Source organism: Schistocerca serialis, chromosome 1 (assembly GCF_023864345.2).
Source record: "Schistocerca serialis cubense isolate TAMUIC-IGC-003099 chromosome 1, iqSchSeri2.2, whole genome shotgun sequence".
In the NCBI taxonomy this organism is placed as follows: Eukaryota; Metazoa; Arthropoda; class Insecta; order Orthoptera; family Acrididae; genus Schistocerca; species Schistocerca serialis.
In genome coordinates this window covers 334,983,199-335,003,270 of record NC_064638.1, presented here as the reverse complement: position 1 = coordinate 335,003,270, position 20,072 = coordinate 334,983,199, and positions in this window count along the sequence as shown.

Sequence of the window (20,072 nt, the reverse complement as noted above, 5' to 3'; positions counted from 1 at the left end):
GAACGGAAGACCCTATTGGAGGAAACCACGAACAAAAAGTCTAATTTCGGACTAACTATCCGATCTTATCTTGAAATTCAATTCCTTACTTTGAATGTAATACAATTTCAACAGCAGTATGGAAAGTCCACAAAACGAATACGCTACCCCAGGTGGTAACTCGAGAGAGAAATCCACCAACGCGTCACGCAATGCACTGGAGGCAAGAGTTCTGGTGAGTCCCAACAACTGCAATCAGAAGGGGAATCGGAGCAACCTTGGAATCCTTCTAAAATAAAATTCATCTTGCCACTTTAAATGTAAATTCTCTAATGAAGACTGGTCAACAAAAAGAACTAGAAATACTTGTACAGAAAAACAAAATTCTGATTTTCGCAGTTCAAGAAACAATGTTCCTAGATGAAAATGTAGTTAATTCTTCTAACTGCAGAATCTTCAAAGGCAAACCAGCAATCAAAATTATGAATCAGATGAGATTATTAGCTCCAGCTTTCTATGTACATAAAAGTATATTAGGAAATGCTATGGAATATAAATTCACCTCAGAGAGACTATCTTTCCTAACAGTTAAATTTAAAAACAACTTAACACACTTGTCAGTTGCTATACACCAATAAATGCAGACATCAGGAGAAATCCATAAACGACACCGGAATTGTGGGACTTCGTAGAAAGTGAAGTATCTGAAATTCCAAAGATGAACACTACACTACTATTAGGCGACTGCAGTGCACACATAGGAAGAGAAAAGAAATTTATAAATGCAGTAGGACACTACCCAGAACATAAAAGAACCAGAGCAAATGGTATGAGGCTGATGAGTTTGTTTCAAAGCTTTCACCTGAAACTAATGTCAACCTTCTTTAGGAAACTCGCAAGAAATGCTAAAATGTGGATATCACCCAGTCCAATGTTACAAGAATTTTAATTACATCATATGGCTATTTCTCAAAAATTCCAATGAAATTATGAATGTGAAAGTAGTAATGAATGCCGAATTTGGTTTTGATCATTACCTCTCTAAAATGTGCCAACTCCTACCTAATAAAGAACAAAGAAAGTCACAAAGGTTAATAAAATATAATACAAACAGGATTTCTATAACAAAAGAATCAATAAAAAATTATCAAGACAAAATTAAGGTGGCTAAACATGGAAACTACCAAGACATATCCAGAGCAATTAATAACGCTGCGCAGAAAACATTTGAGTCAATAAAAAATAAAAGGAATGTATAGTGGAATGAAATATGTGAAAAAGCCATAGCAGAGAGGACTAAAAAGTGGGAAAAAGGGAAATTCACAAAGAAAATTCAAGATTATGATGAATTTAAACACAAAGGAAGAAAACAGCCAGCTTAATCAGAAATACCAAAAGAGCATTTTCAAAGGAGAAACCTTTGGAAACAGACCAAAATTTTGCAAACAATATCACTCGTAACTTGTATCAAACTTTTAAGAACGAATTAAGTGGGTACTAAACTCCAAATGTCTGTTTCAAAAATTAGAACTGCAAAATTGGATTAAGCAGTACTAAAAGTTGTGAAATACTAGCAAGATATCTTCATCAGCTTCTGAACTGTCCTGGAACAAGTTATAAATTGGAATTCTCAGGATAATTTGCAAGAAGATTTACCACCAACTATAGAAGAAATTCAAGAAGTAATTAAGACCCTCAAACAGAACATAGTTATTTTATTTATTTATTTACACGCCAAGTTCCGCAGGACCAAACTGAGAAGCAAATTTCCAAGCTCATGGAACGTGTCTACATGAAAATACAACATAAAAGTAATAATAGATAAAAAAAATTATGAACCCAGAAAAGTGAAGCCTTAAGTTTAGCAAACCGAATCAACAATACAACAAGAATCAGCTCTATTTTTCAAGGAACTCCACGACGGTATAGAAGGAGTGACCCATGAGGAAACTCTTCAGTTTCGATTTGAAAGCGCGTGGTTTACTGGTAAGATTTTTGAATTCTTGTCGTAGCTGACTGAAAATGGATGCAGCAGTATACTGCACACCTTTCTGCACAAGAGTTTAGGAAGTCTGATCCAAATGCAGGTTTGATTTCTACCGAGTACTAACTGAGTGGAAGCTGCTTATTCTTGGGAATAATCTAATAATGTTAGCAGGAAATGACAGTAAAGAATATATATATTGAAAGGACAATGTCAAAATACCCAGACTTGTGAACAGGGGTCGACAAGATTCGTGTACGTGCACCACTTATTGTCCGAACCGCCCGTTTCTGAGTGTTAGAAGGGGAAGAGTTATCGCAAAATATAAAACCATACGATATAATCGAATGAAAATAAGCAAAGTAGACTAATTTTCGTGTCGACCGATCACTTACCTCAGAGTTAGTGGAGAAGATTCTATTATAGCTGATTTTTTGAAGTGGTCCTTCCCTAATATAGCAAAGGAGCTAAATTTACTCTTTGACGAAATCTGTGGAACAGAGAAATATCAGAGGAATGGAAAGTTTCCTTGATACATCCACTCCAGAAAAAGACAGTAAACAGGATATAAACAACTATAGAGGAATCTCTGTACTGCCAGTAGTGTATCGTATATTTTGCAAGATTCTACTAACCGGAATAGAGACAGTCTTTTAGGTGCATATCAAGGTGTGTTTTAGGAAAGGAAGGTCATGCTCAGAACGACTAATCAATCTCAAGTCAGTAATTCGCCACAGATTACTTAATTCAAAGAATACCGTAGTTATGTTTCTGGATTTAAAAAAAAACGTTAGATCCAGAGTGGTTCGTTGGTTTGGAGTGTAAAGGGACCAATCTACAGGGTCATCTTTCCCTTTTGATTCCGTTTACAGACAAACCATAGATAAAATAAATTGAGAATTTGGCGTAAAGTCAAAACTGGCAAACCTAATCAGTGAAACACTTATAGATGCAGTATGAAAAGTAAAATTTGTGGCAGAAATTTCACAGCCTTTCAAAACAAAAACAGGTGTACGACAAGGAGACGGCCTATCCTCAATTCTTTTTAATAGTGTGTTGGAGAAAATAGTAACAGTTTGGAAAAAAAACTTAGTGAACTCAACATCTCGCCTATAGGAAGATCGAAATCAACTGTCTTGCATTTGCAGATGATTTTTCTATACTTTCCAAAAATGTAGCACCTGTGATAACACAAATAAATACTCTGGAAGAAATACCCAGCACAACTGGCTTAGGAATTTCTGCAGAAAAAAACAAAATTTTGTAACAAATGTTATGGATGCTCCAGAATTCCTGAAAACAGGTATTGGCCAAATACAGAGCGGCTCTAGGCGCGAAGTCCGGAACCGCGCGACTACTACGGTTGCAGGTTAGAATCCTACCTCGGGCATGGATGTGTGTGATGTCCTTAGGTTACTTAGGTTTAAGTAGTTCTACCCCTAGAAAGAGGGAAAGATGACCTCAGATGTTAAGTCCCATAGTGCTTATAGCCATTTGAACCATTTGAGCTACTTCTTCCAGCATTTCCATACAGCGTTGTTACTGAAGTTCTGGTGAACGAAAATGGGTCCATTTACACTGGTACCCCATATTCCACGCCACGTCATAACGTATATGTCATCAACTACTTGGTGATCCCTTCCAGCTTGGATTGCGGTCACTCCTGTATCTGTGATTGTGACGGTTGATTTCACCATTGGCAAAAATGTTTGCCTCATTACTGAACAAGATACCTTGTGAAATTGCTTTAGAGCCCAGGCGTAAACTGCATACATCTGTTTGGGTCACCCACTGCTAGGTGCTACAGTATCTGAATATTGAGTGGATGCTTTTGATAAGCTTGAAGGATTCGTACGATCGATGAGTGGCTGATTCCACATTCTGCTGAATAACGTCACGCGCTGCGGTAAGGGCTTTCCTCGAAGGACGCCATTGTTGGGATCTTTCTCGTCAGTAGCACTTTTTGGACTGCCACTCCGTGCTTTGCGAGCCACAATCTCAGTTTCTTGGAAATTGGAAACTGAGTACCTGACAGCGTTGTGGAAGTTAGAGGTCTTTCTGGGTGATGGTTGTTACAATCTGCCGCTATGACACTGAAACTACGTTCTCCATACATCAAAAGAGTCTCAGTCCTGACCCCCTTGGACAAAGCCATCCTCAGTTACCTGCAACAAAAAAAGGTGGTGTAACTTCTGAACCTTAACTGCTACTTTGAATCTGTTTACAGAATGAGTTTGTCAGAAAATGCTGATGTATTTGATATATTATTCGACCCCTTTCTATAACAAAAAAATCTTACATTCAAAATGGTGGCCATACCACACAAGATAAACCACCCCACCCATAGCTTACTGCAATATTCAGGTTTCCCCATTCCTAAGAGACTGCGACTTTTGACTCGCCCTGTATATGGACATCTGAGAACTTCAAAAGCCTTTTTCGTAGGCGTAAAAATGAGCTCTGCAGAAAGGATAAGTCAGTGTACCACGCTGACAGAGAGCGCTACATGCTTCATAGACGCTACAGGCGACACGTGTCGCTTTCATGGCGCGGCCCGCGAGCAGCAGCGCCAGGGAGACGGCCTCGCCGTGTTGCGCTTCTTTTGCAGGCTACCGCGGCTGTCCCCGGTGCCAGACACGACCACGGCCGCCCCCACCCCACCTCCGCCCCTGCAGCTGACGCTTCCCACGGCCATCGCTCCGCCCCACAGGTGTCACGCGTAGCGGCCGTCGCCCCGCTGGCTCTTCCCACACCCAACAACGCCTCTCACCGCGCATGCGCACCGCCAGGGCGGCACTCGTTTCGTATACAGCGTATCACTGTCACCAGTGCTTCGTATGCTCACCCTCTGATACACTCTTAAGGAATCAGGAGATTCTTTCGCGAACTACGAATATTCTATAAAACATTTTCTGAATTTTACCGCATTACTTCAGGATATATCCTCGAACTTTCAGCTGTTACCTCCATTGACTGACTGCTACCGTAAGATCACATCTCTCTTCTTTTCCGGGTTTCTGACAGTGCACTCTTTCTTAGGTTTGACCTCAGTACATATTCTGCAACATCAGACATTTCATCTAATTGATCAGGTCCTATAATTCATCATCAATTTCACTGAAGATTGCAATGTCTTCAGCGAATCTTATTGCTGATATCATTTCACCCTGAATTTTAAGCCAACTCCTAAACCTATCATTCCTGGCATTGCCTTTTTGATGTAGATATTGAACAGTATGGATGAAGACTGCACTCCTGATTTGAATCACTTGTAATCCAAACACTTCTCTCTTGTTCTTCCATTCCAGCTGCTCCCTCTATGTTTTGTTACATAGTGCGAACTACAGTTTTTTTCCCTACAGCTTATATATGTTATTCGAGAACCCTAGCTGTGAATCCTGAGCTGGAGAATTGCACAATATTAAATATGATGTTAAGAGCCGGCCGGGATGGCCAAGCGGTTCTGGGCGCTACAATCTGGAGCCGCGCGACCGCTACTGTCGCAGGTTCGAATCCTGCCTCGGGCATGGATGTGTGTGATGCCCTTAGGTTAGTTTGGTTTAAGTAGTTCTAAGTTCTAGGGGACTGATGATCTCAGAAGTTAAGTCCCATAGTGCTCAGAGACATTTGAACCATTTGATGTTAAGAGAAGGTGTAAACAGAAACAAGTAATAAAAGAACACAATTTGTTCAATTAAAACAAAAACATAAAACACATTTGACTATGAAATAACTTCAACTGATGTTACAATTCTGCCTGCTGGTTTTCAGAGTTACTTGAATGTGACTGAAAACGTGCCCTTTTCACGGTACTGATGTTCAAAAAAATGACTCGCAAGCTTCTAACTAAATGAATACAGTGACTGTTAGCGTGACGAATGCAGTTGTTTGACTAAATACGGACCAAAGATTGTCCTGAGATGTTGGTGCTGCTGATGATGCTCACTATAAATAATCAGCATGAGACGTGCAGAGCGCTGCCTTCAAGCCTGTGGCTCAGAAGTTCAGGGCACGCGTCGTGCTTGCGCCCATAAGAACTCTCTGGAGCCCCATCGGCTGCTAACATCTCTCTGTCTCCGACCAAACTTCTTCACCCACCTTCGTCACCATCTCTAGAGTAGCTCCTAGATCCACAGTCGCCTCCATCTCTGAATGAACTTTCCGAGGTTTTCCTCTTAATTTTTGGCTGAATCGTAGAGCCTCCTCTTTCCTTCCTGCGGATCAAGACATAAGAACACTCAACCAGTCAATGACACGATAGCAAGTATCCCACCAAAAACGACGTGTTGCATTAAAACTTCAATAACTTTCCGAAACACCACCACCTTTTTTTAAAAAAAATGATACTGCTTGTGCTCCGACTTCCTGGCGCCACAAGCATTTTTCTGAATTGCACATTTTGGCACCCAGTAACTAGCCTCACACCACTCAGATCAGATGTCCTCAGAAAACGAAAAAACAGCGTTCGAAGACAGGCCTTCATATTTCGGCATGTATTTTTTGTTTTGTGAACATAGAAGGGCACCGGTCACTCGCCCCTGCGGTTTCTCCCCTAGACACTGCTTGGCCGCTAGGCTGTAGGTGTGTCTTAAACGCACAATAGCACCAGGCTCTAGCACTTCCCCCCGGTGAGCCTACCTTCACAATCACCTGAAACATATTGCGGTGAGTGAATGTCACAGGTTCAACTGGGTTCTCAGCTCAACTTTTTTCACTACGTCGGAGAAGCCCAGCCTCTCACAGATGCAGTGTATACCCGTATGCCACACAGTCTCAGAAAGTAAAAGGATAAAGAAACCTGCACCATGTTGAATGTGGTTAACCCTTAACGTTCCAGGTGCATTCTCACAGACGGCCAGAGTTTAATGTTACTCTGTTCCCAATGCATAATGTTAGGTTACGGGATTACAACGTTGTGTAATGCAGTAGTTTCCTTTCCCAGCAGCCGCTTGAATATGACGTGGACCAATGCATTACTGTTTCTTTCATGAAAGCTGGCTCTGAGATCGTGCCTGGGACTTTGCGTTATGGACTCAGTAGCCAGGTTTACGTGAACTGTTTATGTTTGACGGACCCTGACTTTGGGGATACTTTCATATTTCAAATTGTCTGAGGGCAGATTAGGAAGTAATGTTGGATTACACATTGACAGTGAACATCATACATTATAGGAACATTGCGAAAGTGAAGATGAATTTATTTTGCCACTTGTGAATTCCTTGAATGAAACAGGTGATCAGAATGATGTAGACAGAAGTGTGGAGGCTGAATCTTTAGTAAGAGTTTCCACCAGTAATACAATAGGTCGAAACAAATATAGCTGTACGCTGAAGCCTCTTACAACGATAGCGAACGGCATTACATTTCCTCAAGTTGGACATAAATGGATTGAATGCGTTTGCTTCACAATTCGTGCAAAGGTAATACTCAAGTGAACCATTTTAACTTTTTAAGTAGCTTGTAAATTCATTGGTGACGCCACAGATAACAGACGGTTCTACGACCATGGTTGGTTGGTTTGTGGGATTAAAGGGACCAGACTGCTATGGTCATCGGTCCTCTACGACCATGTAGGCTGCAGATTCCTCGACTTGCGCCAAGGGGTGGTTGGATTTCGGGTTCTGCTGAAAAGGGTATTAGTCCACTTACACGCAGGAGGCGGAAACACGGGTAGTAGGGGATATGTGGCGTGGACTGGGCGTTTTTTTTATGTTAGAGCGTCTCGGGAAAACACAAAAAGAGTTTCAGTCTCAAACGGTGCAGTCCGAACACCGGAAAAACTTAGATACACGAAGCATCGCTATAAACGCTGTAAATTGTCGTAGCTGTGTTGGGAAAGTACCAGAGCTCCAAGCCCTAGTAGAAAGCACTAATTCTCAAATCGTTATAGGCACTGAAATCTAGCTAATGTCGGAGATAAATTCAGTTGAAAATTTTGTTAAAAATCTAACAGTTTTCCGAAAGGATAGGCTAAACCCGGTTGACGATGACGTGTTTGTTGCTGTTAGAAGTAGTTAATCTTGTCGCGAAATTGAAGTAGATAGTATGGGCATAAGTCATTCTTGGTAACCGGAATAAAGTAATAATGGGATCTTTTTACCGACCTCCAAATTCAGATGACACAATTGCTGAAAGATTCAAATACAACTTCAGTTTAATTTCAAACACGTAACCATCTCATACAGCTACAGTGCATTCAGTCTGTACACCAATGTGTCTTCCAGAATTTTTGATAGGCCTATTCTTCATCGCAATTTTACACTATCTTCGTCTTAGCTCCATTTATCGTTAAGGTTTGCTATTTCATCAGCAGCATGCAATATGTGTTCCAACTCTTTCTTGTTTTGGTCTAGGAGTTTTGTGTCGTCTGGAACCTCATTTTTAGGTTCCTCTCAGCACTTTTTTATTTGCTCTTTCCCGTTCATTAATGGCAGTTGAGTTTTGTGCATATAGTACATTACTCTCCCGCCTCTGAAATTTAATCTCAGTTTGTCTCAGTACGTCGAATATTTTAATTTGCATACCATTATCGAACGTTTAATTTATACTTTTTTCATTGCGCTGTTTAGGTACCAAACAAGATGTGATTAAATCTATTTTCCGCGAGTGTTTAACAGAAAAAAATTTAGAGAACCGGCATTTGAGGGTGATTGCAGAACGATTCTACTGCTGCCAGCGTACATTTCGCTTAAGATTTGCGAGATTGGGGCTCATACCAAGGCATACAGACAGTTTGCGAACGAAAATGAGAAGGAAATGATTAGCAGTGGCACAGGGTACCCTCCACCAGGTACCATACGGTGACTTGCGGAGTATGTATGTGTATCTAGATGTAGACGTAGAGTTCAAAATTAAAATTCTAATATTTGCGACTTGTTGGAAGTTATTATCGTCACAACAGGGAGAGAGTGATTTTGACAAACTATATAGCTCAAAGTTAAATGATCTGACTTGTTATTTGAAAAAGGAAATCACGGCCTTTTAGGGCTGATGCATCTTCTCTGAATATTTTGCTATGGTAATCCTTCTAGTATCTAGAAGTGTTTCTGGATGCACAATACCTGTTTCTCTCCTAGTTATTTGTGAAGATCATGGACCAAAGCTGCTGACATACTGCATAATTTTTTCCATTGGTATGTAAACTCCTGAAGCTGCAACCTTATTGTGGCGACAGATGTGACTTCGCATTTGTGTTTTATAGTTATCTTAGCCAAATTCACTGTTGTGAAAACTGGCATTGCTTTCCCAATTTGAATATTTGTGTATATTGAAACTGGTTCTGAAAATGAGGTCGAAATTATTCTGATTGGTAACTGCACGAAATATTAACCGGTCATTCCGTTAATGCATAGTGTATATCTCTAGCTTTTCATCGTCTATTCTGGGGCAGTTATATTTTGTATATATATAAAAGAAAATGTATATAAAAGAAAATTATTTCTTCAAGGATGTTGTTAGACATCACAGCTATAGGGTCTGAAGTATACAACTCTTAATTTGTGTATTTGGTGGTTTCTGTTTTATGGGAAATAGATCGTTGGCAAAGGAACAGTATTCTGCCTAATGCTAATAAAAAACAACAACAAAGAATATACCGACCACAGTGAAAGCCTGAAATGTACAGTCATAGGGCACTTTCTGCTGAACCTACAGTGTTATAAGTGCGCTCTGCCTGCCAGATTGTGCAGGGCAAACCGACACAGACACACTCCAGTTCACGGTTTCCATTTTTAGTGAAAACTCGTTAAATGAAATACAGGATTCTTTCCTTTGTCTTCTGTGTTAAATAACGTAATATTATGACACTCAGTTACAACACCAAGATAGTGCCAGGAATAGCTGTCTGTTATTTACGCTACTGGCCATTAAAATTGCGAAATTTTTACCGACAGGAAGAAGATGCTGTAATATTCAAATGATTAGCTTTTCAGAGCATTCACACAAGGTTGGCGCCGCTGGCGACACCTACAACGTGTTGACATGAGGAATGTTTCCAAGCGATTTCTCATACACAGAAAGCAGTTGACCGACATTATCTGGTGAAACGTTGTTGTAGAGCCTCGTGTAAGGAGGAGAAACGCGTATCATCACGTTTCCGTCGTTGATAAAGGTCGGATTGTAGCCTATCGCGATAGCGGTTTATCGTATCGCGACACTGCTGCTCGCGTTGGTCAAGATCCAACGACTGTTAGCAGAATATGGAATCGGTGGGTTCAGGAGGGTACTACGAAACGCCGTGCTGGATCCCAACAGCCTCGTCTAACTGTCAGTCGAGATGACAGGCATCTTATCCGCATGGCTGTGACGGATCGTGCACCCACGTCTCGATCCCTGAGTCAACAGATGGGGACGTTTGCAAGACAACAACCATCTGCACGAACAGTTCGACTACGTTTGCGGCAGCATGGACTATCAGCTTGGAGACCATGGCTGCGGTTACCCTTGACGCTGCATGACAGACAGGAGCGCCTGCGATGGTGTACTCAACGACGAACCTGGGTGCACGAATAGCAAAACGTCATTTTTTCGGATGAATCCAGGTTCTGTTTACAGCGTCATGTTGGTAGCATCCGTGTTTGGCGACATCACAGTGATAATGAAATATTTGCCACGGTGTTCCCAGTGACCTTGAACGATTAAAAGTAGACATGGCTGTGCTACAGCGTCGAAGACCTTTTGAAAATCTACTCCATATAACGTCAAGCTGTTACTGCAGAGCCGGCCAGGGTGGCCAAGGGGTTCTAGGCGCTACAGTCTGGAACCGCGCGACCGCTACGGTCGCAGGTTCAAATCCTGCCTCGTGCATGGATGAGTGTGACGTCCTTAGGTTAGTTCGGTTTAAGTACACTGCTGGCCACCGTAAATGCAACACCCTGAAGGAAGCATCCGAATCAAGTGAAATTTACACCATGGGTTTGCAGCGATGATATATGCAACTGATTAGAATTTCAGGGCAGACGCACATCACGCGCGCCTGTGGCGCCACCTCATAGCGCCATTTAAGGCTTGGCGATTTCGACGAGTGTACGTTCGGCACGTGTGTTTACCTTGTGGTTGTTTCACAAGACGATCAGTTATGCCTCGTAGACAACAGCGAACATAGTTTGATCAAGTATCCGAGTTCGACAGAGGAAGGATAGTGGCTTACCGAGATTGTGGATTATCATACAGAGAAATCGCTAGTCGTGTTGAACGAAACCAAACAACTGTAATGCGGATATGTGACTGTTGGATGCAGGAGGGTACGACGGACCGACGTGGTCGATCGCATTCACCTCGGTGCACCACTGCACGTGCTGATAGGCAAATTGTGCGCATGGCAGTGACGGATCGCTCAATGACATCCCGAACCATAGCACAGCACATTGCGTCTGTAACGCATCATCCAGTGTCTGCGCGTACCATTCGACGCCGTTTACAGCAGAGTGGTCTGTCCGCAAGACGTCCATTGCTTCGTCTACCACTGACGCAGAACCACAGACGTCTCCGTCGCCAATGGTGTGATGACAGACGGATGTGAGCGGCAGAATGGAATGACGTTGTCTTTACTGACGAGGCACGCTTCTGCCTGAAGCACCACGATGGTCGGATTCGTGTGTGGAGACACCGTGGAGAGAGGATGCTGGACAGCTGCATTATGTACCGCCACACTGGTCTTTCACCGGGTATTATGGTATGGGGCAGTATTGGATATTACTCTCGCACGCCTCTAGTACGCATTTCCGGTACTTTAAATAGCCGGCGCTACATATCCGAGGTGCTGGAGCCAGTTGTTCTTCCTTACCTTCAGGGCTCGGCCACAGCCATATTTCAACAGGATAATGCGCGACCACACGTGGCACGCATTGTCCAAAAGTTCTTCGTCAATAACCAGATTGAATTGCTTCCCTGGCCTGCTCGCTCTCCGGATCTTTCGCCGATAGAAAACATGTGGTCCATGGTTGCTCAACGAGTGACCAAGATTACATCCCCAGCTGCCACACCAGATGATCTTTGGCAACGTGTGGAAGCTGCTTGGGCTGCTGTACCCCAGGAACACATCCAACGTCTCTTTGACTCAATGCCGAGACGTGTGGCAGCGGTGATCTCCAACAATGGCGGCAACTCTGGCTACTGATTCTGGCAGGAACCACATGTCAAAGACGTCTGTAAACGTAATCATTTGATACTTGGTCAACATGTTGTCTACAAAATAAATTTTGTTGTGCTACCTCTTGTCTTTCTTGGTGTTGCATTTACGGTGGCCAGCAGTGTAGTTCTAAGTATAGGGGACTGATGACCTCAGCAGTCAAGTCCCATAGTGCTCAGAGCTATTTGTTACGGCTGACTATTTGATTACCCTGGGCAACAATGAAAATGTTTCGGGCTTAAAAATAGTAAATTTACATGTATTTCCATCTGCTGAATTTAAAAATCACCATAAAAATGACAGATTAGCTCTTGTTTTGAAGATAAAGTGACATTTCATTTTTTAGAGTGAAGATTTTAAATTTGGAGATTTTTTTTTATAGTTGGCACACCTGTCAAATAACAAAATACTAATGCTCTTCAGCTGTTTGTAAGCTATAAACATAGATACTGTTACTGTGACTGTGAATTACATGTAGTTTCTACTCAAATTAATGTAAAATTTCTGGTTCACGAGTGATTTTTTAGTGTAAAATTTGTAAAATTGCCACGAAAATGTGTAAATATGGTGAATAACTTCTGTTATATTTGTGGTTGTGGTGAAATAACATTTTCCTCACAGAAACGCAATCTGACGCCTCTCTTAAAGACTGCCTATCAGTATTATTTCGGTTTGAAAGTAGGGGACCAGCTTGTCTTGGTCTCCACATATATGTTGCAAAGCATGTTCAGTTACACTGCGAGAATGGCTGAAAAGGAAGAAGCAATCTATGGCTTGCGCTGTGCCTATGATTTGGCGGGAGCCTACGAACCATACAAATGACTTCTATTTCTGCCTAACTCCACCTATAAAGGCAGGACTGTCTATGAAGAAAAGAAGAACAGTTCAGTACCCGAATCTTCCATCTGATATTCGACCCATTCCACATTCGGATAGTTTACCAGTTCCTACTCCACCCTAAAATTGTGTATTTGAAGTAGAACATGAAGGCGGTGTGGAACAAGAAGAACCAAACAAGGATTCCACATACCATGACCCTGATTTTGAGGGAAAAGATGATAAACCGCACAGACTGAGTGATGCGGAATTGAGTGATCTCATTAGAGACCTTGGTCTCTAGTGTTGGTCTTTATGTAGGGATTCTGCGGAACTCCATTACAAGAGGCAAGCTAAAAGACGACGAAGTCGATAGGCCACCGTATGATTCTCTTCAGACATGACCGTCTGCGAAGTATTTTTCCAGCAATTTAGAACTCTTAGCATTTAATTACCAGTTAAAAAAATCAAATACACTTTCATTGTTGGTTGTTGTTTGTTGTTGTGGTCTTCAGTCCTGAGACTGGTTTGATGCAACTCTCCATGCTACCCCATCCTGTGCAAGCTTCTTCATCTCCCAGTACTTACTGCAACCTACATCCTTCTGAATCTGCTTAGTGTATTCATCTCTTGGTCTCCCTCTACGATTTTTAGCCTCCACGCTGCCCTCCAATGCTAAATTTGTGATCCCTTGATACCTCAGAACATGTCCTACTAACTGGGGCCCTTCTTTTTGTCAAGTTGTGCCACATACTCTTCTTCTCCCCAATTCTGTTCAATACTTCATAATTAGTTATGTGATCTACCCATCTCATCTTCAGCATTCTTCAGTAGCATCACATTTCGAAAGCTTCTATTCTCTTCATTTCCAAACTATTTATCGTCCATGTTTCACTTCCATAGATGGCTACACTCCATACAAATACTTTCAGAAACGACTTCCTGACACTTAAATCTATACTCGATGTTAACAAATTTCTCTTCTTCAGAAACGCTTTCCTTGCCATTGCCAGTCTACATTTTATATCATCTCTACTTCGACCATCATCAGTTACTTTTGCTCCCCAAATAGCAAAACTCCTTTAGTACTTTAAGTGTCTCATTTCCTAATCTAATTCCCTCAGCATCACCCGACTTAATTCGACCACATTTCATTATCCTCGTTTTGCTTTTGTTGATGTTCATCTTATATCCTCCTTTCAAGACACTGTCCATTCCGTTCAACTGCTCTTCCAAGCCCTTTGCTGTCTGTGATAGAATTACAATGTAAAACTGCATACCCTCGGGAAAAATTACGGCCGTAGTTTCCCCTTGCTTTCAGCCGTTCGCAGTACCAGCTCAGCAAGGCCGTTTTGGTTAATGTTGCAAGGCCAGTCAATCATCCAGACTGTTGCCCCTGCAACTACTGAAAAGGCTGCTCCTCCTCTTCAGGAACCAAACGTTTGTCTGGCCTGTCAACAGATACCCCTCCGTTGTGGTTGCACCTACGGTACGGCCATCTGTATCGCTGAGGCACGCAAGCCTTCCCACCAACGGCAAGGTCCATGGTTCATGGGGAGGGTCATTGTTGGTAGCATGTATATAATTGAAATGTATCCTTTTCTCTCAATCCTTTAATTTGTAATACTTCCACTTTGTGTGTATCATAGAAACTAGAGTAAAGAAAAAAAGAAATTCATTGTCATACTTGTTTTTCTCAACCCAAAATCAGTAGGAATTGCCTCATGAAGTGCTCTAAACATTCAAAAAATTATTTTTTTGTTGCCCAGTGTTATTTGACAGAAGCCTGCTTTCTTCCAGGGGAGCCACAAAGTGCGAACTTATAATATCCTTCGGGATCCTGCAGCAGACGGCGTAAGTGGTTCCGCTGTGTAGTTCTGAGCACCCGACCTATTATTACCCTTTTTTGTAAGCAGGAGTGACGCGCGCCCCTTTTCAGACAGATTTCGTTGTGGCAGCAGTGGCGCCGCACAGGAGCAGTGTGCCCTCTTGCAGTTCCGCTGCGGCCAGCACCTGCAGCGGGCAGCGCGCAGCCATTTGTCTGTTCCCGGGTGCGAAGCCGAGGTCGCAGCCGCGCCGAGAGCGCCGAACAATGGCCCGCATTGTCTCACACGAGCACCGACACTCTAAATCGATTTTTATATTTTTATTGTCTCGCCACCGCCGCCGGCGCCACACTTAGCAGGGGAAAAGTGCTTCTGTTGTCGGAGGCAGGAGGGCTGCGCGGGAATGAGGATGGGGCGACGGCCGAGTTCCTTTGTGTGTGTGTGGGTGGGTGGGTGTGGGTGCGTGGGTGCGTCTGCGCGCGCGCACGCGCGAGCATCTGTATCTGTGTGTGTGTGTCTGTGTGTGTGTGTGTGTGCGGATGGATGGGGGCCGGAGGGACGAGTGAGGCACCCGCACCCACGCTTCTGTTTTCTGCGCTCGTGTGAGTCAGTGTTTGCGAGAGGCGTGCGTGCAGAGCCGAAACAATTTTCATTTGGAGACGGGAGGCGCGAACGACAGGTGTGTCGCTGGGGGAGATCCCCGCACCCCTCGTTGCCAACGCTTGAATGTGCGAAAGATACAAGATGGCTGGCGCGCTCTCCGACAGCGGCTACAGTAATTCTGTGATGCATCGGGTGCTCCCATCTGTGGCGCACAGCCTGTGCGCTGCTCGACTGGCTCTTTCATTCTCCGGCCTTGCGTTTCTGAATCCTTTCCTGTGGAAATCGTGCGTGCTCAAAGTTCATACTGACAGGATTGCTGACGGCCATTTCTGCGCAATTTCAAATGTTATCCTTGTCTGTGACGACATTTATTTTTGCCATCTATTTAATTGTGCCTTCCATCCTGCATGGTGCACGTTTATATACTGCCTGATCAAAAATACCCTGACAAATGTTAGCGGCCATAAATATGGTACAGGTCCACCCTTAGCATTTATGAAGGCTCGAACCCTGCTGAAGACACTTTCAAAGAATTTTCAGAATGCCTGTTTTGGAACGACAGCCCATTCTTCCTCAGGGGTCAAAACCAGAGAAGGGGGGGAGCGAAATCGACGTTCTAACTGATCTCTAAGGTGTCCCACTAAGCTCAGGTCCTGACTCTGGGCAGGTCGGCCCAACAGCCCACATTATAAACGTTACTGTTGTAGCAGGCCTTTTTCTGTTTTCGCTTTTTCGTCTAAGAGGTGAAAGTTTGATTTTATTTTTTACACACTGACTGTCATTGAAGGGTTTTACTTTTATTTAATATTGCCCGGATAAGTATCAGTTTGATTACTTTTAAAACCCAATGTTAAACATGGGTCACTACAAGTATAGTCTTCCCAACTCTGAGAGAAAAAATCTTTAGTAGCTTTACTATTAATGTTTACAGACGATGATACTTTAACCTTTCGTTCAATTGTTTTAGTTACGAATCGCTAGTCTGTTCTTGGCATAGATCACATAACCTTAACGTTTATTAATCTAAGTTAAATTAATGTTCAAGACTTGTATTATATTTCAAACTAACAACGTCAGTTTATTGACAGGAATTATTCACAAATAGGTTCACTCATACATTCTCCTTCAAAGAAGTTCTTTAATTGGAAGTCGAAGTAGGAATCCCGCTAGCATAAGAGATGTTAGATAATATCCTGTCACTTTCGGTAAATAAGTTATCTCTATTTAATATCCGCCAACTGTCATTAAGTATGATCACTAGTCGCGTGAACTTAAAATTTCCCACTATCACAATTCAAAGTCGGAATCCGGTTAAAATTCTCAAATCAATAAAGCGTTTAAAAATGCGCACATTAAAGCCAAAGAGATTACTATTCGCCTTCCAATTTATCTAATCTGATAAATGTCCAAATTAAAGCCTTGAATTGACAATCCTCAAAAACAATCTCGTCACGATCTATTCTTGATCCCCGTTTAATAAAGTCCCAATTGTTGTTCTCTAAAGCTGTACGTCCTAAATAACTTCCGAGCTAGAACAGACTAGAGACTGGAGTATCGTAATTACAACGTATGGCTATTTATACTTTAATGAATACTATTCTTGGTGTCTCAGACCTAAGTTCTATGACTATAATATTGATTTTCTTACGTATTGGAATAAGTAATATTTTAATATTTTCTACTGTTTTCCCCCCTCCCATGTCTCTAAAATTTATAATTAAATTTTCCTTTTATTTTCTTTTGCTTTCTATACTAGATGTTTCCCTGTGTTTGTTTTTTATTTATTTTTCGTAATTACTACTTGTAAAGGGAGTTGGGTTATTTTGTGAATTGATATTTGAAGGACATGGGAGCTAATTTGGGAGCTATTTTTGTTTTTTCAACACCGAGAGGCGCTGTAGGTGTTACATCGTCTACAGATCATTGCCTTACAGAAGTTGTGTTATGACAGGGGACTGAGTGCATTGTCATGCTGATACAATCATCGTCTCCAAACTGGTCCTCTACTGTACGCAGTAAACGATGCTGTAAAATGTGTTCATATCTTTACACATTTAGCGTTTCCTTCAGTGCACAAAAGGGACAACAACCAAACCACGAAAAACATCTCTTAAATGTAACATTACATCCTCTCTACTTTACCGTTGCACTACACTTAACAGTTACATTTTTTCGTCAGATTGTCACAGAACATAGCGTCGTTCCATGGCTCCACTGTCCAGTGGCTTAGCTACCCTACCGGCCATTACAATTGATACACCAAGAAGAAATGCAGATGATAAACTTGTGTTCATTGGACAAATATACTATACCAGAACTGACATGTGACTGCATTTTCAACCAATTTGGTTGCATAGATGCTGAGAAATCAGTACCCAGAACAACCACCTCTGGCTGTAATAACGGTCTAGATACGCCTGGGCATTGAGTGAAACAGAGCTTGGATGGCGTCTACAGGTACAGCTGCCCATTCAGCTTCAACACGATACCACAGTTCATCAAGAGTAGTGACTGGCGTATTGTGACGAGCCAGTTGCGCGGCCACCATTGACCAGACGTTTTCAGTTGGTGAGATATCAGGTGAATGTGCTGGCCAGGGCAGCAGTCGAACATTTTCTGTACCCAGAAAGGCCCATACAGGACCTGCAACATGTGGTCGTGCATTATCCTGCTGAAATGTAGGGTTTCGCAGGGATCAAATGAAGGGTAGAGCCACGGGTCGTAACACATCTGAAATGTAACGTTCACTGTTCAAAGTGCCGTCAATGCGAACAAGAGGTGACCGAGACGTGAAACCAATGGCATCCAATACCATCACGCCGGGTGATACGCAAGTATGGCGATGACGAATACATGCTTCCAATGTGCGTTCACCGCAAGCACGGATGCGACCATCATGATGCTGTAAACAGAACCTGGATTCATCCAAAAAATGACGTTTTGCTATTCGGGCATGTAGGTTCGTCTTTGAGTACACCATCACAGGCGCTCCTGTCTATGACGCAGCGTCAAGGGTAAACGCAGCCACGGTCTCCGAGCTGATAGTCAAAGCTGCTGCAAACGTCGTCGAACTCTTTGTGCAGATTATTGTTGTCTTGCAAACGTCCCTATCTGTTGACTCAGGGATCGAAACGTGGCTGCTCGATCCATCACAGCCATGCGTATAAGATCTCGACTGCTAGTGATACGAGGCCGTTGGGATCCAGCACGGCGTTCCGTATAACCCTCCTGAACCCACTGATTCCATATTCTGCTAGCAGTCACTGGATTTCGACCAACGCGAGCAGCAATGTAGCGATACGATAAACTGCAGTCGCGATAGGCTACAATCCGATCTTTATCAAAGTCGGAAACGTGATGGTATGCATTTCTCCTCCTTACACGAGGCATCACAACAACGTATCACCAGGCAACGCCGGTCAACTGCAGTTTGTGTATGAGAAATCGGTTGGAAACTTTCCTCATGTCAGCACGTTGCAGGTGTCGCCACCGGCGCCAACCTTGTGTGAATACTCTGAAAAGCTAATCATTTGCATATCACAGCATCTTCTTCCTGTCGTTTAAATTTGGCGTCTGTAGTACGTCATGTTGGTGGTGTAGCAATTTTAATGGACAGTAGTGTATATACGTCTCCTCATGCGTAACCTAATACAGACTACAAATTGTGTGGCTTATCAGAAGATGCTAGAACATAGTACACCTTTCATTTTAACCCCCTACGCACAGTAATTGCGCTAGCTGGGGTGTTGGTAGCATTTTGGAACTCACGAGTGATTCCTTCCGCTATTTAAAGCGACCTTTACACCCTCCCTCTGTAGCGCTCAACAGACCCCGTCCGTCAGTGCATGAGGTCCCCCTGGCGTTGGTTTAGCTGTGATTGTCTCTTCTCTTTTACAACGGCAGTCGAGTTCGGCAAGTTATGAACCTTTTAACTGTCCCTGGTGGACTATACTCAGGTGACACTGAAGCGTTACATGGACAGATCCACGTAAATTCGCGTAAATTTAAATTCGCAAAAACGACGGAAAGGAGAAAAATGTGCACTTATCTTTTTACTTACTGTAAATAACTTTAAACCAAATTACCTAACGTAAATTAATTTTGGGAAATTTAATTATTATTTCATAATACATAATATTTTAAAGATGTAGAGGCAATCAGTAAGTGGCTCATTGCAACAGATTTTGTTTTAGAAAGTAAGCGAAGAGCTCTCCAGACTGATAGGACTTGCCATAGCCGCGTTCCTTGCTTGTCATTAATAATCTTTCTTTTGTGAGCAGACGCGTCAACACCCACTGCCCAGTCCACCCTGGAAGTCAGTGAACTCTTCTGAACGGCCCGTTCTCCAGTTGCTGCTTCTCTCCACTGACAACTCCCCGTCTCCTTTTGCACTAGCAGGTCTGCCCCTCGTGACGTACACTATGTGGCTGAAAATTACTTACAAGTTCGTGGTGGCCTTCATTGCTAATGCTGGAATTCAGTATGGTGTTGGCCCACCCTCTGCTTTTCTGACAGCTTCCACTCTCGGAGGCATACGTTCACTCAGGTGCTGGAAGGTTTCTTGGGGAATCGCAGCCCATTCTTCACTGAGTGCTGCACTGAGGAGAGATATCGATGTCGGTCGGTGAGGCCTGGCACGAAACTGGCATTCCAAAATATCCCAAAGGTGTTCTATAGGATTCAGGTCAGGACTCTGTGCAGCCCAGTCAATTACAAGGATGTTGTTGTGTAACCA